A 15,550-nucleotide genomic window follows, 5' to 3' on the forward strand; every position below is an offset into this window, starting at 1 on the left:
TCAGTTAAAATGGCCTGGTCTAGGGTTAGGGTTTCCTGTAAGGGAAAATCTAGGCATATGATACGGTTACGGAGAGAATTAGGGTTCAATTCTGATGTGAGTGCGAGGGTGAGATTGAGGCTCAGGGTTCAGATGTGTCTCCTAGTTGGCATCAATGTTGAAGGCGAAGAATCTAGTCCAGGCCTCGGGACTAGGGTTAGGGTTAGGTGTTCAGTAAGATTTACAGTAACATAGAGTTATATTTAGAGTTCGCATCTGACCCTGATGTGAGGGCGATGGCCAGATTGAGCTTCAGGTTTACAGTGCGGCATGACAGACGTTGAAGCTGATGGTGTCGGCTCAGGTAAAGTGGCCAGGGCTAGAGTTAGGGTACTGTGTTCTGTGAGGTGTACAGGATGGATAGGGTGATGGACAGACTTAGGGCTGGTCTCTGATGTCAGGGCCATTGCGAAATTGAGGTTCAGGATTACGGTGAAGGGTGGGTCATGCCAATGGTCACGGTGAATGGACTGGTCTAAGAGTCATGGCTAGATTTAGGATTAGTGTGTCGTTTTGTTCTACAGAAAGGATAAGTTAAGGATAAAGGTTAGGGTCCAGCCCTGATGTGAATGTGAGTCTGAAATTTCGATTCAGTGTTGAGGAGATCCCTGGGTGTTGTCAATGCTGACGTGGTGTGGATAGGCCCAGAACTCAGTGCTAGGGTTACAATTTTGTGTTCTCTCTGGTTTCCGGAGACATTAGCAGTACGGAAAGTGTTAGGTTCTGGCTCTGGTGTGACGGATAGCACAAGATGGTGTATCAGGGTTATGGTGAAGCATGTGTGATGTCCGGGTTCAAGGTGTGGTGTCAGGACCCCGGGCCAGGGCTAGGGTTAGGGTTAGGTTTTTGGGAAGCTGTAGAGTGATGGTATTGTTACATTTAGAATTAGGTTCCTTCTCTTACGTTAGGGCGAGTATGTGATTCAGTTCTAGGATTACAGTGAGGCAAAGGTGATATCCAAGGTGATGGTGGAGTTTCAGGCCACATGTCTACACTACAGTTAGGGTTATCTAATCGTTAAAGGGTATGGGGTTTGCGTGGATACGGCTCGATTTTGGATCCTACTCTGACGTGAGGGCGAAGGCCAGATTGATCTTGATCATCATGGTGTGGCATAGGTGACATCAATGCTGATGCTGAGGGTCCACGTTAAGGGACCTCGGTTAGTGGTAGGGTTTACTGTAAGCAAAAGTCTATGTAGAAGATATTGTTTTGGACATAATTTGGGTGCAATTTCGATGTCAGGGTGACTGTGAGATCGAAACACAGGGTAGAGGGAGTAATAGTTGTTATCAATGGTGAAGGCGAAGTATCTGGTACATGGGTCGTGTCTAGGGTTAGGTTTAGGTATTCGATAAGGAGTACGGGTGATATAGGGTTACAGTTAGATTCGGAACAATCTCTGATGTGAGGGCGAGTGCAAGATTGAGTTTCAATTTTAAGTTGAAGTGTGGGTGACATTAATGCTCAAGGTGAAGTGTCAGATCCTGACGCCAGGGCAAGTGCTGGTGTTAGTTCTAAGTTAAGGTGCATGGGTCTGATTGAGTGACAGTAAGAGTTCTGATCCGACTCTGATGTGAAGGAAATGGCCAGAATGAGCTTCAGGATTATGGGGAGGAATGACAGACGCCAATTCTGATGGTGGTGGTTCAGAAAAGGTGCCTGGGCTAGGGTTAGGGTTTCCTGTAAGGGAAACTCCACGCATACGATACGGTTACGGAGAGAAATTGGGTTCAATTCTGATGTGAGTGCGAGGGTGTGATTGAGGCTCAGGGTAAAGATGTGCCTCCTAGTAGGCAGCAATGTTAAAGACGGTGTATCTAGTCCAGGGCTCGGGTCTAGGGTTAGGCTTAGGTGTTCAGTAAGATTTACAGGAACATAGAGTTACATTTAGATTTCGCTTCTGATACTGATGTGAGGGCTACAGCCAGAATGAGCTTCAGGTTTACTTTACAGCATGACAAACGTTGAAGCTGATGGCAAATGTTCAAGTAAAGAGGCCAGGGTTAGACTTATGATATTGTGTTCTCTGAGGTGTACAGGAAGGATAGGGTGATGGACAGACTTAGGGCTGTCCTCTGATGTGAGGTCAAGTTCGAGGTTGAGGTTCAGGATTACGGTGAAGCGTGCCTGTTGTTAATATTTACGCTGAAGGGACAGGTAAAGAGTCATGGCTAGGATTGTGATTAGTGGGTCATTCTGTTCTACAGAAAGGATAAGTTAAGGATTAGGGTTATGGTCCAGCTCTGATATGAGTGCGACTCTGAAATTGCGTTTCAGTGTTGAGGAGGGCCCTGGGTGATGTCGATGGTGACGTGTGTGTGGATAGGCCCAGGACTCAGTGCTAGGGTTAAAATTTTGTGTTCTCTCTGGTTTCCGGAAACATTAGCATTACGGAAAGTGTTAGGTTCTGGGTCAGATGTGACGGGGAGCGGGAGATAGTGGATCAGGAATATCGTGAGGCATGGGTGACGTCAGTGGTCAAGGTGAGGTGTCAGGACCACGGGCCAGGGCTACCGTTAGGGTTAGAATTTTGGGATGCTGTAGAGGGATGGTATTGTTATGTTTAGACTTAGGTTCTTACACTTACGTTAGGGCGACTTTGCGATTCAGTTCCAGGATTACAGTGAGGCAAGGGTTATATCCAAGATGATGGTGGAGTTTCAGTCCACAGGTCCGCGATAGGATTAGGGTTATGTAATCTTTAAAGTGTATGGGATGGACCGGGTTATGGTTCGATTCACATACTATTCTGATATGAGGACGAAGGCCTGATTGATCTTCATCATCGTGGTGTGGCAAGGTGTACGGTTGAGATAGGGTTATAGTTAGATTCGGATCCATCTCTGATGTGAGTGTGTGTGCACCATTGTGTTTCATTTTTAAGGTGAGGTGTGGGTGACATTAATGCTTAAGGTGAAGTGTCAGAACCTGGCGCCATTGCTAGGGCTGGAATTAGTTGTAAGTTAAGGTGTATGGGGCTGATTGAGTGACAGTTAGAGTTCTGATCCGACTCTGATGTGAGGACAATGGCCAGAGTGTGCTTCAGGATTATGGGGAGGAATGAGAGACGTCAATGCTGATGATGGCAGTTCACTTAAAGGGGCCTGGGCTAGGGTTAGACTTTCCTGAAAGGGAAAGCCTATGCATATGCTACGGTTACAGAGAGAATTTGTGTTCAATTCTGATGTGTGTGCGAGTGTGAGATAGAGGCTCAGATTAATGATGTGCCTCCTAGTCGGCAGCAATTTTGAAGGCGGTGTATCTCGTCCAGGTCTCGGGACTTGGGTTAGGCATAGGTGTTCAGTAAGATTTACAGTATCATAGAGTTAAATTTAGAGTTCGCATCTGACCCTGATGTGAGGGAGATGGCCAGATTGAGCTTCAGGTTTACTTTGCGGCATGACAGACGTTGAAGCTGATGGTGTCAGTTCAGGTAAAGTGGCCAGGGTTAGAGCTATATTATTGTGTTCTGTGAGATGTAGAGGAAGGATAGGGTGATGGACAGACTTAGGGCTTGTCTCTGATGTGAGGGCAAGTTTGAGATTGAGGTTCAGAATTACGGTGAAGCGTGCCTGATGCCGGTGTTTACGGTGAAGGGACAGGTAAAGAGTCATGGCTAGGGTTGAGATTAGTGTGTCGTTGTGCTCTACAGAAAGGATAAGTTAAGGATTAGGGTTAGGGACCAGTCCTGATGTGAGTGCTCTTCTGAAATTGCGTTTCAGTGTTGTGGAGTGCCCTGTAAGATGTTGACGCTGATGTTGTGTGGATAGGCCCAGGATTCATTGCTAGGGTTAAAATTTTGTGTTCTCTCTGTATTCCAGAGTCATTAGCATTAGGAAACAGTTAGTTTCTTGGTCTCATGTGACAGGGAGCACAAGATGTAGGTTCAGGGTTATGGTGTGGCAATGGTGACGTCAATGTTCCATGTAAGGTGTCACGAACACTGGCCAGGCTAGGGTTAGGGTTAGGTTTTTTGGTAGCTGAAGAGAGAGGGTATTGTTACATTTAGACATAGGGTCCTTCTCTTACGTTAGGGCGAATGTGCGATTCAGTTCCAGGAATACAGTGAGGCATTATTGATACCCATCGTGATGGTGTAGTTTCAGGCCACAGGTCCACGCTAGGGTTAGGGTTATGTAATCGTTATAGGGTATGAGGTGGATCGGGATACGGTTCGATTTGCATCCTTCTCTGATATGGGGTGAAGGTCAGATTGATCTTCATCATCGTGGTGTGGCATCGGTGACATCAATGCTGAAGCTGAGGGTTCATGTTAATAGACCTGGGTTAGGGATAAGGTTTTCTGTAAGGAAAAGTCTATGAGGTACATATGGTTATGGACAGAATTAGGGAGCAATTCTGATGTCAGGGCGAGTGTGAGATTGAGTCGCAGGGTCAAGGGAGTCCTAGTTGATATCAAAGGTGAAGGTGAATTATCTGGTCCGGGTCACATCTACGATTAGATTTAGGTGTTCCATAAGGAATACGGGTGTGAAAGGGTTACAGTAAGACTTCAGATCTATCTCTGTTTTGAGGGCGAGTGCAAGATTGAGTTTCAAGTTTAAGCTGAAATGTGGGTGACATCAAAGATGACGGTGAAGTGACAGATCCTGGCGACAAGGCTAGGTTTAGCATTAGTTGTAAGGTAAGGAGTATGGGGCAGATGGAGTGACAGTTAGAGTTCTGATCTAACTCAACAGAGTGTGCTTCAGGATTATGGGGAGGAATGACAGAAGTCGATTCTGATGGTTGCTGTTCAGTTAAAATGGCCTGGTCTAGGGTTAGGGTTTCCTGTAAGGGAAAATCTAGGCATATGATACGGTTACGGAGAGAATTAGGGTTCAATTCTGATGTGAGTGAGAGGGTGAGATTGAGGCTCAGGGTTCAGATGTGTCTCCTAGTTGGCATCAATGTTGAAGGCGAAGAATCTAGTCCAGGCCTCGGGCCTAGGGTTAGGGTTAGGTGTTCAGTAAGATTTACAGTAACATAGAGATATATTTAGAGTTCGCATCTGACCCTGATGTGAGGGCGATGGCCAGATTGAGCTTCAGGTTTACAGTGCGGCATGACAGACGTTGAAGCTGATGGTGTCGGCTCAGGTAAAGTGGCCAGGGCTAGAGTTAGGGTACTGTGTTCTGTGAGGTGTACAGGATGGATAGGGTGATGGACAGACTTAGGGCTGGTCTCTGATGTCAGGGCCATTGCGAAATTGAGGTTCAGGATTACGGTGAAGGGTGGGTCATGCCAATGGTCACGGTGAATGGACTGGTCTAAGAGTCATGGCTAGATTTAGGATTAGTGTGTCGTTTTGTTCTACAGAAAGGATAAGTTAAGGATAAAGGTAAGGGTCCAGCCCTGATGTGAACGCGAGTCTGAAATTTCGATTCAGTGTTGAGGAGATCCCTGGGTGTTGTCAATGCTGACGTTGTGTGGATAGGCCCAGAACTCAGTGCTAGGGTTACAATTTTGTGTTCTCTCTGGTTTCCGGAGACATTAGCAGTACGGAAAGTGTTAGGTTCTGGCTCTGGTGTGACGGATAGCACAAGATGGTGTATCAGGGTTATGGTGAAGCATGTGTGATGTCCGGGTTCAAGGTGTGGTGTCAGGACCCCGGGCCAGGGCTAGGGTTAGGGTTAGGTTTTTGGGAAGCTGTAGAGTGATGGTATTGTTACATTTAGAATTAGTTTCCTTCTCTTACGTTAGGGCGAGTATGTGATTCAGTTCTAGGATTACAGTGAGGCAAAGGTGATATCCAAGGTGATGGTGGAGTTTCAGGCCACATGTCTACACTACAGTTAGGGTTATGTAATCGTTAAAGGGTATGGGGTTTGCGTGGATACGGCTCAATTTTGGATCCTACTCTGACGTGAGGGCGAATGCCAGATTGATCTTGATCATCATGGTGTGGCATAGGTGACATCAATGCTGATGCTGAGGGTCCACGTTAAGGGACCTCGGTTAGTGGTAGGGTTTACTGTAAGCAAAAGTCTATGTAGAAGATATTGTTTTGGACATAATTAGGGTGCAATTTCGATGTCAGGGCGACTGTGAGATCGATTCACAGGGTAGAGGGAGTAATAGTTGTTATCAATGGTGAAGGCGAAGAATCTGGTCCATGGGTCGGGTCTAGGGTTAGGTTTAGGTGTTCGATAAGGAGTACGGGTGATATAGGGTTACAGTTAGATTCGTATCAATCTCTGATGTGAGGGCGAGTGCAAGGTTGAGTTTCAATTTTAAGTTGAAGTGTGGGTGACATTAATGCTCAAGGTGAAGTGTCAGATCCTGACGCCAGGGCTAGTTCTGGTTTTAGTTGTAAGTTAAGGTGCATGGGTCTGATTGAGTGACAGTAAGAGTTCTGATCTGACTCTGATGTGAGGGAAATGGCCAGAATGAGCTTCAGGATTATGGGGAGGAATGACACACGTCAATTCTGATGGTGGTGGTTCAGAAAAGGTGCCTGGTCTAGGGTTAGGGTTTCCTGTAAGGGAAACTCCACGCATACGATACGGTTACGCAGAGAAGTTGGGTTCAATTCTGATGTGAGTGCGAGGGTGAGATTGAGGCTCAGGGTAAAGATGTGCCTCCTAGTAGGCAGCAATGTTAAAGACGGTGTATCTAGTCCAGTTCTCGTGTCTAGGGTTAGTCTTAGGTGTTCAGTAATATTTACAGGAACATAGAGTTACATTTAGAGTTCGCTTCTGATACTGATGTGAGGGCTACAGCCAGAATGAGCTTCAGGTTTACTTTACAGCATGACAAACGTTGAAGCTGATGGCAAATGTTCAAGTAAAGAGGCCAGGGTTAGATTTATGATATTGTGTTCTCTGAGGTGTACAGGAAGGATAGGGTGATGGACAGACTTAGGGCTGTCCTCTGATGTGAGGTCAAGTTCGAGGTTGACGTTCAGGATTACGGTGAAGCGTGCCTGTTGTTAATATTTACGCTGAAGGGACAGGTAAAGAGTCATGGCTAGGATTGTGATTAGTGGGTCATTCTGTTCTACAGAAAGGATAAGTTAAGGATTAGGGTTATGGTCCAGCTCTGATATGAGTGCGACTCTGAAATTGCGTTTCAGTGTTGAGGAGGGCCCTGGGTGATGTCGATGGTGACGTGTGTGTGGATAGGCCCAGGACTCAGTGCTAGGGTTAAAATTTTGTGTTCTCTCTGGTTTCCGGAAACATTAGCATTACGGAAAGTGTTAGGTTCTGGGTCAGATGTGACGGGGAGCGGGAGATGGTGGATCAGGAATATCGTGAGGCATGGGTGACGTCAGTGGTCAAGGTGAGGTGTCAGGACCACGGGCCAGGGCTACCGTTAGGGTTAGAATTTTGGGATGCTGTAGAGGGATGGTATTGTTATGTTTAGACTTAGGTTCTTACACTTACGTTAGGGCGACTTTGCGATTCAGTTCCAGGATTACAGTGAGGCAAGGGTTATATCCAAGGTGATGGTGGAGTTTCAGTCCACAGGTCCGCGATAGGATTAGGGTTATGTAATATTTAAAGTGTATGGGATGGACCGGGATATGGTTCGATTCACATACTATTCTGATATGAGGACGAAGGCCTGATTGATCTTCATCATCGTGGTGTGGCAAGGTGTACGGTTGAGATAGGGTTATAGTTAGATTCGGATCCATCTCTGATGTGAGTGTGTGTGCACCATTGTGTTTCATTTTTAAGGTGAGGTGTGGGTGACATTAATGCTTAAGGTGAAGTGTCAGAACCTGGCGCCATTGCTAGGGCTGGAATTAGTTGTAAGTTAAGGTGTATGGGGCTGATTCAGTGACAGTTAGAGTTCTGATCTGACTCTAATGTGAGGACAATGGCCAGAATGTGCTTCAGTATTATGGGGAGGAATGACAGACGTCAATGCTGATGATGGCGGTTCACTTAAAGGGGCCTGGGCTAGGGTTAGAGTTTCCTGAAAGGGAAAGCCTATGCATATGCTACGGTTACAGAGAGAATTTGTGTTCAATTCTGATGTGTGTGCGAGTGTGAGATAGAGGCTCAGATTAATGATGTGCCTCCTAGTCGGCAGCAATTATGAAGGCGGTGTATCTCGTCCAGGTCTCGGGACTTGGGTTAGGCATAGATGTTCAGTAAGATTTACAGTATCATAGAGTTAAATTTAGAGTTCACATCTGACCCTGATGTGAGGGAGATGGCCAGATTGAGCTTCAGGTTTACTTTGCGGTATGACAGACGTTGAAGCTGATGGTGTCAGTTCAGGTAAAGTGGCCAGGGTTAGAGCTATATTATTGTGTTCTGTGAGATGTAGAGGAAGGATAGGGTGATGGACAGACTTAGGGCTTGTCTCTGATGTGAGGGCAAGTTTGAGATTGAGGTTCAGAATTACGGTGAAGCGTGCCTGATGCCGGTGTTTACGGTGAAGGGACAGGTAAAGAGTCATGGCTAGGGTTGAGATTAGTGTGTCGTTGTGCTCTACAGAAAGGATAAGTTAAGGATTAGGGTTAGGGACCAGTCCTGATGTGAGTGCTCTTCTGAAATTGCGTTTCAGTGTTGTGGAGTGCCCTGTAAGATGTTGACGCTGATGTTGTGTGGATAGCCCCAGGATTCATTGCTAGGGTTAAAATTTTGTGTTCTCTCTGTATTCCAGAGTCATTAGCATTAGGAAACAGTTAGTTTCTTGGTCTCATGTGACAGGGAGCACAAGATGTAGGTTCAGGGTTATGGTGTGGCAATGGTGACGTCAATGTTCCATGTAAGGTGTCACGAACACTGGCCAGGCTAGGGTTAGGGTTAGGTTTTTTGGTAGCTGAAGAGAGAGGGTATTGTTACATTTAGACATAGGGTCCTTCTCTTACGTTAGGGCGAATGTGCGATTCAGTTCCAGGAATACAGTGAGGCATTATTGATACCCATCGTGATGGTGTAGTTTCAGGCCACAGGTCCACGCTAGGGTTAGGGATATGTAATCGTTATAGGGTATGAGGTGGATCGGGATACGGTTCGATTTGCATCCTTCTCTGATATGGGGTGAAGGTCAGATTGATCTTCATCATCGTGGTGTGGCATCGGTGACATCAATGCTGAAGCTGAGGGTTCATGTTAATAGACCTGGGTTAGGGATAAGGTTTTCTGTAAGGAAAAGTCTATGAGGTACATATGGTTATGGACAGAATTAGGGAGCAATTCTGATGTCAGGGCGAGTGTGAGATTGATTCGCAGGGTCAAGGGAGTCCTAGTTGATATCAAAGGTGAAGGTGAATTATCTGGTCCGGGTCACATCTACGATTAGATTTAGGTGTTCCATAAGGAATACGGGTGTGAAAGGGTTACAGTAAGACTTCAGATCTATCTCTGTTTTGAGGGCGAGTGCAAGATTGAGTTTCAAGTTTAAGCTGAAATGTGGGTGACATCAAAGATGACGGTGAAGTGACAGATCCTGGAGACAAGGCTAGGTTTAGCATTAGTTGTAAGGTAAGGAGTATGGGGCAGATGGAGTGACAGTTAGAGTTCTGATCTAACTCAACAGAGTGTGCTTCAGGATTATGGGGAGGAATGACAGAAGTCGATTCTGATGGTTGCTGTTCAGTTAAAATGGCCTGGTCTAGGGTTAGGGTTTCCTGTAAGGGAAAATCTAGGCATATGATACGGTTACGGAGAGAATTAGGGTTCAATTCTGATGTGAGTGCGAGGGTGAGATTGAGGCTCAGGGTTCAGATGTGTCTCCTAGTTGGCATCAATGTTGAAGGCGAAGAATCTAGTCCAGGCCTCGGGACTAGGGTTAGGGTTAGGTGTTCAGTAAGATTTACAGTAACATAGAGTTATATTTAGAGTTCGCATCTGACCCTGATGTGAGGGCGATGGCCAGATTGAGCTTCAGGTTTACAGTGCGGCATGACAGACGTTGAAGCTGATGGTGTCGGCTCAGGTAAAGTGGCCAGGGCTAGAGTTAGGGTACTGTGTTCTGTGAGGTGTACAGGATGGATAGGGTGATGGACAGACTTAGGGCTGGTCTCTGATGTCAGGGCCATTGCGAAATTGAGGTTCAGGATTACGGTGAAGGGTGGGTCATGCCAATGGTCACGGTGAATGGACTGGTCTAAGAGTCATGGCTAGATTTAGGATTAGTGTGTCGTTTTGTTCTACAGAAAGGATAAGTTAAGGATAAAGGTTAGGGTCCAGCCCTGATGTGAATGTGAGTCTGAAATTTCGATTCAGTGTTGAGGAGATCCCTGGGTGTTGTCAATGCTGACGTGGTGTGGATAGGCCCAGAACTCAGTGCTAGGGTTACAATTTTGTGTTCTCTCTGGTTTCCGGAGACATTAGCAGTACGGAAAGTGTTAGGTTCTGGCTCTGGTGTGACGGATAGCACAAGATGGTGTATCAGGGTTATGGTGAAGCATGTGTGATGTCCGGGTTCAAGGTGTGGTGTCAGGACCCCGGGCCAGGGCTAGGGTTAGGGTTAGGTTTTTGGGAAGCTGTAGAGTGATGGTATTGTTACATTTAGAATTAGGTTCCTTCTCTTACGTTAGGGCGAGTATGTGATTCAGTTCTAGGATTACAGTGAGGCAAAGGTGATATCCAAGGTGATGGTGGAGTTTCAGGCCACATGTCTACACTACAGTTAGGGTTATCTAATCGTTAAAGGGTATGGGGTTTGCGTGGATACGGCTCGATTTTGGATCCTACTCTGACGTGAGGGCGAAGGCCAGATTGATCTTGATCATCATGGTGTGGCATAGGTGACATCAATGCTGATGCTGAGGGTCCACGTTAAGGGACCTCGGTTAGTGGTAGGGTTTACTGTAAGCAAAAGTCTATGTAGAAGATATTGTTTTGGACATAATTTGGGTGCAATTTCGATGTCAGGGTGACTGTGAGATCGAAACACAGGGTAGAGGGAGTAATAGTTGTTATCAATGGTGAAGGCGAAGTATCTGGTACATGGGTCGTGTCTAGGGTTAGGTTTAGGTATTCGATAAGGAGTACGGGTGATATAGGGTTACAGTTAGATTCGGAACAATCTCTGATGTGAGGGCGAGTGCAAGATTGAGTTTCAATTTTAAGTTGAAGTGTGGGTGACATTAATGCTCAAGGTGAAGTGTCAGATCCTGACGCCAGGGCAAGTGCTGGTGTTAGTTCTAAGTTAAGGTGCATGGGTCTGATTGAGTGACAGTAAGAGTTCTGATCCGACTCTGATGTGAAGGAAATGGCCAGAATGAGCTTCAGGATTATGGGGAGGAATGACAGACGCCAATTCTGATGGTGGTGGTTCAGAAAAGGTGCCTGGGCTAGGGTTAGGGTTTCCTGTAAGGGAAACTCCACGCATACGATACGGTTACGGAGAGAAATTGGGTTCAATTCTGATGTGAGTGCGAGGGTGTGATTGAGGCTCAGGGTAAAGATGTGCCTCCTAGTAGGCAGCAATGTTAAAGACGGTGTATCTAGTCCAGGGCTCGGGTCTAGGGTTAGGCTTAGGTGTTCAGTAAGATTTACAGGAACATAGAGTTACATTTAGATTTCGCTTCTGATACTGATGTGAGGGCTACAGCCAGAATGAGCTTCAGGTTTACTTTACAGCATGACAAACGTTGAAGCTGATGGCAAATGTTCAAGTAAAGAGGCCAGGGTTAGACTTATGATATTGTGTTCTCTGAGGTGTACAGGAAGGATAGGGTGATGGACAGACTTAGGGCTGTCCTCTGATGTGAGGTCAAGTTCGAGGTTGAGGTTCAGGATTACGGTGAAGCGTGCCTGTTGTTAATATTTACGCTGAAGGGACAGGTAAAGAGTCATGGCTAGGATTGTGATTAGTGGGTCATTCTGTTCTACAGAAAGGATAAGTTAAGGATTAGGGTTATGGTCCAGCTCTGATATGAGTGCGACTCTGAAATTGCGTTTCAGTGTTGAGGAGGGCCCTGGGTGATGTCGATGGTGACGTGTGTGTGGATAGGCCCAGGACTCAGTGCTAGGGTTAAAATTTTGTGTTCTCTCTGGTTTCCGGAAACATTAGCATTACGGAAAGTGTTAGGTTCTGGGTCAGATGTGACGGGGAGCGGGAGATAGTGGATCAGGAATATCGTGAGGCATGGGTGACGTCAGTGGTCAAGGTGAGGTGTCAGGACCACGGGCCAGGGCTACCGTTAGGGTTAGAATTTTGGGATGCTGTAGAGGGATGGTATTGTTATGTTTAGACTTAGGTTCTTACACTTACGTTAGGGCGACTTTGCGATTCAGTTCCAGGATTACAGTGAGGCAAGGGTTATATCCAAGATGATGGTGGAGTTTCAGTCCACAGGTCCGCGATAGGATTAGGGTTATGTAATCTTTAAAGTGTATGGGATGGACCGGGATATGGTTCGATTCACATACTATTCTGATACGAGGACGAAGACCTGATTGATCTTCATCATCGTGGTGTGGCAAGGTGTACGGTTGAGATAGGGTTATAGTTAGATTCGGATCCATCTCTGATGTGAGTGTGTGTGCACCATTGTGTTTCATTTTTAAGGTGAGGTGTGGGTGACATTAATGCTTAAGGTGATGTGTCAGAACCTGGCGCCATTGCTAGGGCTGGAATTAGTTGTAAGTTAAGGTGTATGGGGCTGATTGAGTGACAGTTAGAGTTCTGATACGACTCTGATGTGAGGACAATGGCCAGAGTGTGCTTCAGGATTATGGGGAGGAATGACAGACGTCAATGCTGATGATGGCGGTTCACTTAAAGGGGCCTGGGCTAGGGTTAGAGTTTCCTGAAAGGGAAAGCCTATGCATATGCTACGGTTACAGAGAGAATTTGTGTTCAATTCTGATGTGTGTGCGAGTGTGAGATAGAGGCTCAGATTAATGATGTGCCTAATAGTCGGCAGCAATTTTGAAGGCGGTGTATCTCGTCCAGGTCTCGGGACTTGGGTTAGGCATAGGTGTTCAGTAATATTTACAGTATCATAGAGTTAAATTTAGAGTTCGCATCTGACCCTGATGTGAGGGAGATGGCCAGATTGAGCTTCAGGTTTACTTTGCGGCATGACAGACGTTGAAGCTGATGGTGTCGGTTCAGGTAAAGTGGCCAGGGTTAGAGCTATATTATTGTGTTCTGTGAGATGTAGAGGAAGGATAGGGTGATGGACAGACTTAGGGCTTGTCTCTGATGTGAGGGCAAGTTTGAGATTGAGGTTCAGAATTACGGTGAAGCGTGCCTGATGCCAGTGTTTACGGTGAAGGGACAGGTAAAGAGTCATGGCTAGGGTTGAGATTAGTGTGTCGTTCTGCTCTACAGAAAGGATAAGTTAAGGATTAGGGTTAGGGACCAGTTCTGATGTGAGTGCGCTTCTGAAATTGCGTTTCAGTGTTGTGGAGTGCCCTGGGTGATGTTGACGCTGATGTTGTGTGGATAGGCCCAGGATTCATTGCTAGGGTTAAAATTTTGTGTTCTCTCTGTATTCCAGAGTCATTAGCATTAGGAAACAGTTAGTTTCTTGGTCTCATGTGACAGGGAGCACAAGATGTAGGTTCAGGGTTATGGTGTGGCAATGGTGACGTCAATGTTCCATGTAAGGTGTCACGAACACTGGCCAGGCTAGGGTTAGGGTTAGGTTTTTTGGTAGCTGAAGAGAGAGGGTATTGTTACATTTAGACATAGGGTCCTTCTCTTACGTTAGGGCGAATGTGCGATTCAGTTCCAGGAATACAGTGAGGCATTATTGATACCCATTGTGATGGTGTAGTTTCAGGCCACAGGTCCACGCTAGGGTTAGGGTTATGTAATCGTTATAGGCTTTGAGGTGGATCGGGATACGGTTCGATTTGCATCCTTCTCTGATATGGGGTGAAGGTCAGATTGATCTTCATCATCGTGGTGTGGCATCGGTGACATCAATGCTGAAGCTGAGGGTTCATGTTAATAGACCTGGGTTAGGGATAAGGTTTTCTGTAAGGAAAAGTCTATGAGGTACATATGGTTATGGACAGAATTAGGGAGCAATTCTGATGTCAGGGCGAGTGTGAGATTGAGTCGCAGGGTCAAGGGAGTCCTAGTTGATATCAAAGGTGAAGGTGAATTATCTGGTCCGGGTCACATCTACGATTAGATTTAGGTGTTTCATAAGGAATACGGGTGTGATAGGGTTACAGTAAGACTTCAGATCTATCTCTGTTTTGAGGGCGAGTGCAAGATTGAGTTTCAAGTTTAAGCTGAAATGTGGGTGACATCAAAGATGACGGTGAAGTGACAGATCCTGGCGACAAGGCTAGGTTTAGCATTAGTTGTAAGGTAAGGAGTATGGGGCAGATGGAGTGACAGTTAGAGTTCTGATCTAACTCAACAGAGTGTGCTTCAGGATTATGGGGAGGAATGACAGAAGTCGATTCTGATGGTTGCTGTTCAGTTAAAATGGCCTGGTCTAGGGTTAGGGTTTCCTGTAAGGGAAAATCTAGGCATATGATACGGTTACGGAGAGAATTAGGGTTCAATTCTGATGTGAGTGCGAGGGTGAGATTGAGGCTCAGGGTTCAGATGTGTCTCCTAGTTGGCATCAATGTTGAAGGCGAAGAATCTAGTCCAGGCCTCGGGCCTAGGGTTAGGGTTAGGTGTTCAGTAAGATTTACAGTAACATAGAGTTATATTTAGAATTCGCATCTGACCCTGATGTGAGGGCGATGGCCAGATTGAGCTTCAGGTTTACAGTGCGGCATGACAGACGTTGAAGCTGATGGTGTCGGCTCAGGTAAAGTGGCCAGGGCTAGAGTTAGGGTACTGTGTTCTGTGAGGTGTACAGGATGGATAGGGTGATGGACAGACTTAGGGCTGGTCTCTGATGTCAGGGCCATTGCGAAATTGAGGTTCAGGATTACGGTGAAGGGTGGGTCTTGCCAATGGTCACGGTGAATGGACTGGTCTAAGAGTCATGGCTAGATTTAGGATTAGTGTGTCGTTTTGTTCTACAGAAAGGATAAGTTAAGGATAAAGGTTAGGGTCCAGCCCTGATGTGAATGCGAGTCTGAAATTTCGATTCAGTGTTGAGGAGATCCCTGGGTGTTGTCAATGCTGACGTGGTGTGGATAGGCCCAGAACTCAGTGCTAGGGTTACAATTTTGTGTTCTCTCTGGTTTACGGAGACATTAGCAGTACGGAAAGTGTTAGGTTCTGGCTCTGGTGTGACGGGGAGCACAAGATGGTGTATCAGGGTTATGGTGAAGCATGTGTGATGTCCGGGTTCAAGGTGTGGTGTCAGGACCCCGGGCCAGGGCTAGGGTTAGGGTTAGGTTTTTGGGAAGCTGTAGAGTGATGGTATTGTTACATTTAGAATTAGGTTCCTTCTCTTACGTTAGGGCGAGTATGTGATTCAGTTCTAGGATTACAGTGAGGCAAAGGTGATATCCAAGGTGATGGTGGAGTTTCAGGCCACATGTCTACACTACAGTTAGGGTTATCTAATCGTTAAAGGGTATGGGGTTTGCGTGGATACGGCTCGATTTTGGATCCTACTCTGACGTGAGGGCGAAGGCCAGATTGATCTTGATCATCATGGTGAGGCATA

Source organism: Manis pentadactyla, chromosome 1, assembly GCF_030020395.1.
Source record: "Manis pentadactyla isolate mManPen7 chromosome 1, mManPen7.hap1, whole genome shotgun sequence".
In the NCBI taxonomy this organism is placed as follows: domain Eukaryota; kingdom Metazoa; phylum Chordata; class Mammalia; order Pholidota; family Manidae; genus Manis; species Manis pentadactyla.